The following is a 4,711-nucleotide window of genomic DNA, read 5'->3' as shown; positions in this document are numbered from 1 at the left end:
ATTAAGATTTTACATAAGTAGAGCAGATGCAGACATACTATATATTACACTAGGATGGTTTTCTGGGGTTAAATTTCTTAAATCCGCTGTAGGGCGAAGCTAGCATGACTGGTTTGAATTATTAAACCAATACTAAAACTATGAACTTATTTTATATACTGTATATTTCTTTTGGAATTAATTAGGTTATAGATTATATCCTTATTTACTATACGAACTACAAAATATACCGACCTACAAAGAAGAAACAGCACTATACAATAAAAATAAATAAAAATACAATAAAAATAAGAAAATATATTAAAACACAATATGGTGTTCCCAAAAAAAAATGAAAATCAAAATACAATAAAAAAAATTACCCGTGGTGTACCGCGGGTTCAAACCTAGTGTGAACGTACACATACTTACTTAATAGTGTTAATTCGAAATCGTCTCAGAAAACATGATTTAAAGTAGAATAGGAAAATGAATCTTAAAAGATTGAAAATATAAATTATAATCAAAATTACAAAAATAAAATCTTTTTTTTTTAAATGAAAATAAAAAAATGTGAAAACAAAAAGAAAGATGCATGGAAAATAAACTACTTTTAACTCCTTTTAACATTCTTATTATTATTATTATTATTATTATTATTATTATTATTAGTATTATTATTATTATTATTATTATTATTATTTTATTTAATAGTTTTTTTTTTCTTAACTCTAGTCAACCAGAGTGATGTACTGTTGACTTTACCAAAATCTGGAAAAAAAACATTAGAGGTGGATATAACATGAAATTTACCCTTATACATATTTGTACCCTAATGTCCATGTGCTTTTCAGTCAAGCTAGTAGTTAACGGTCAATTCCCATTAAATTTTAATTTCACTATATCAGGTCACCACGCATCATAGGAATTGAGGTTAAGATCGGTCTTATCAATTCGAAAATGTTACATTATATATATATATATATATATATATATATATATATATATATATATTTGTTTGGTCATGGAGGATTCATTAGTTTGGTTATCGTGCTGATAACGTGTTATAACAAGAGGTTTAGGGAATTGTTCTCTTGTATAATTATCTATCCCATAAGATATAACATATATAATGATACAATATTAGGGTTTAGGTTATACACCAGATCTACTAATGAGTCGATAATGGGCATCCATACAATATAGAATATTCATAACACCTACTACATATTCTATTTGACAGTAAGATAAAGAAAATAATTATCAAACAAAAAACACATGGGATACTGCACACATAAAATATAGAAAAACCAGACCCGTACAATATTTTGTTTATTCAACGATTACCATGATGTCTTCTTCAATAATTCATGTCTTCCTGAAGGTCTTACTTTGCACCCCTTTGTGTTTATATATATATTTGTACCCCTTGTGTCCATTTTCAGCATCTAATCACATTAAGAAGTACTCGACATGGGTGTTGTTAGCATGAAGGGTGGAGATGGAGAACACAGTTATGCAAATAATTCTGAGGTGCAGGTAAGTACTTCTTTTTAACATATGAACCATATTTAAACTTTGGCAAATAATTCTAGGTTCTTGTTAGATGATTTGAATAACAACTCCGTTTTGTCTCTCTTTTTTCTGGCATCAAATGTTTATTTTTTGTTTCTTTATTTTGTTAATTCATGCTTTTGAAAAGAATATATAATTAGATTTCACCTTTTAACTTTTTAGAAAGGTATTGCTTCTGATGCAAAACCCGTGGTGGTGAAAAACGTACATCAAAGTAGCTGACTTGGGATGTTCTTCTGGAGAAAACACGTTCTTGGTTATGTCCGAAATCGTTAACACAATCATAGCTACATACCAGCAAAAAGGTCAAAACCCACCAGAGATCGAATGTTGTCTGAACGATCTTCCGGACAACGACTTCAATGCAAATTTCAAGTTGGTCCCTTCCTTCCACGATAAGCTGAAGAAGAATGTTCAAGGAAAGTGCTTCGTGTCAGGAATCCCAGGCTCATTCTATAAAAAGCTTTTCCCGAGCAAGACTCTTCATTTAGTCCATTCATCTTTTAGTCTTCATTGGCTTTCTAAAGTTCCTGATGGGCTTGAGGAAAATAAGGCGAACGTGTATCTAAAAAGTCCATGCCTTCCAAGTTTGTACGAGAGTTATTTGAATCAGTTCAAGAATGATTTCTCAATGTTTCTAAGAATGCGTGCGGAAGAGACAATGCCTAATGCACGTATGGTTCTCACTTTGGCGGGTAGAAAAATTTCGGACCCTTTATCCGAGAACTGTTTCAAAGATTGGTCGTTGGTATCTGATTCTCTCCTCGATTTGGTGTCTGAGGTACTCACTATAATTACACTTCTTAAATCTCTTTCTATTTTTTTTTGTTATATTAATTACAAAATTTAAGTCATCACTCATCACGACTAAAATTAGTCAATATTATAAGAAAAACTAGATTAGGACCCGCGATACACCGCGGAACAAAATTATTTATAACTAAAATATTTAAATTATAAATTGTATTTATTGGTTAAATATGTTATAATTATATAATAATTGTTAAATAAACCATATAATATCACAATATATTTTTTTTACATAATATTTATTTAATCAATTTAATTAGGTATATCTATTTTCTGATACCAACAGTGTTAACAAAATAATGAAATGATGTTTTATCCGTGTAACATCGAATTAATGATATTTTTTAATCTATATAAATATCGATAAAACCCGTCCTGCTATATCACCCTGTCCCGAGATATTTTAACTCACACTATGTTATCTTAATTTTTAATATTTATTGTGTATCTACGGTATAATATTTATCATATTTAATCTTTTTAAAATATTTAAAATAAAGAACCGGAATAAACCAAAGAAAAGTTTTTAATGTTTGAATGTCTGATAAATCAAGCTTTCTACTCATTTGTATTCGAAATCATTTTGTTCTCTTTTATAATATGACTCTAAACCATTGCCCAATTTTTTTTAGACGATATGGGATATTGTACCCGTATTTTTTATTCATCTATTGAGTAATATATGTTTTTTAAAAAAATTTTGTAATACATCATATGCAGAAAAAAATCACAATTTTTATTAACTAAATGTATTATAGAATAATTCAAGATAATTTAAATTTAAAATTCAAATAAATTTTTATTATAAAAATGTAAGGAAATCATATTTTATGTTTGAATGATGTAGAAAGATTTCCTTATTTTCTAAATCTTACCTAGAATTAATTTTGAAGTTTTGGTAACTAATATTAAAGTCAATTCATTAAATGTAAAAACTTTCCAAAAAATATTTTTGAGCAAAAACTGCTGCAAAAATACTAGTATAGATTAATTTAGTTAACGTTGTATAATTATGGGCATGAAAATTTTATACATGTCAACTTAGCTTTTTATTTTTTTATTTTTTTTCTAAAGCAAAGATTTTTGGGTGAATGCACCATATTTCATGGTTAGTTTAAAGGCCTGATCGTAGTTATAATATGCTTCTTGATGAAAAATTGGAGTGTGCAGGGAGTTGTGAAGGAATCAGATGTGGAATCTTTCAACTTTCCGTTCTACAATCCTGATGAAAGCGAGGTGAAGGAAGTTATCGAAAATGAGGGCTCATTCGAGATCAACAATTTTGAGACAATATTTGGACTTCTCTTCTCATCCAAAACTGGTCATAGTGAAGTGAAAGATGAAGATGAGGACCAATCACGTGGATTTGAGCTCGTTAAAAAGAGGGCTAACATGGTAAGATCCATCATCGAACCGATGCTTGTTGCTCATTTTGGAGATGCCATTATCGATCAGCTGTTTGAGAAGTATACATATCGTTTATGGGGACGTTACAATAGTTTGCGCAACAAACCAACAGTTAGTTTCTTTGTTTCGTTGACTAGGAAGTGATGGACCTTAGTATGCTGCTGCCAATAATTGAGGAGATAATAATAATAAGATAATAATGATCCTTGGTAATAATTCCTTGGTAATAATTGGACAACAAAGCCTAATTAATATGTTATGTATTGTGCTCATAATGTCTCTGTTATGTACTCCCTCCGTTTCATATTAAGTGTCATTCTAGGATTTTTCACACATATTAAGAAAATCATTAAATTTTCTATCTTACCCTTTATTAATATATTATACAATTTTTTCTATTGGTCAATACATTAAATTAGTAGGGATAAAATTGGAAAATTTACAAAACATCTACATTGGAAATATAAAATGACACTTATTTTGAAACAAAATTTACAGTCTAAAATGACACTTAATATGAAACTCCCCTTCCAAATTAAATAAATGGTTTGAGTTCGTTTTTATATGTTGGGAACAAACAAAATGACACTTAATATGAAACTCCCCCTCCAAAACAACCAACGCTGGGAACTCACCCAATTAGACTTCCATAACCTAGATATATCAATAATTTATTCAATTAATTTTTCTAAATATAATTGAATAGTCATCAGACTTTTTCAAAATAGGAGAATCTTTAGCATTTCAAAAAATTAAATAAATGGTTTATATTTTTTGTGAAATGCAATTTACTTTTAATAATTAAATAGGTTATGGAAGTGATAATTAAATACATTTTGGATTTTATTAGTTGGTTAAATCTATCATTTTTAAAAACTAAAAGGAAAAAACATAGTCTCATATATTTTAATGACATCTTTATGTAAATAATAATGACTTA

General features: G+C 28.5%; 1 pseudogene; it reads left to right on the top strand.

The window, feature by feature from the left end:
- The first annotated feature begins 1,449 nt into the window (after positions 1-1,449).
- On the top strand, positions 1,450-4,041 carry LOC104773047 (annotated as a pseudogene).
- Positions 4,042-4,711: the final 670 nt, after the last annotated feature.

The sequence above is a fragment of the Camelina sativa genome, unplaced genomic scaffold (assembly GCF_000633955.1).
Source record: "Camelina sativa cultivar DH55 unplaced genomic scaffold, Cs unpScaffold00430, whole genome shotgun sequence".
NCBI classification, from domain to species: Eukaryota; Viridiplantae; Streptophyta; class Magnoliopsida; order Brassicales; family Brassicaceae; genus Camelina; species Camelina sativa.
Note: the sequence above shows the minus strand (reverse complement) of the source record. Positions and strands in the feature narration are given on the sequence as shown.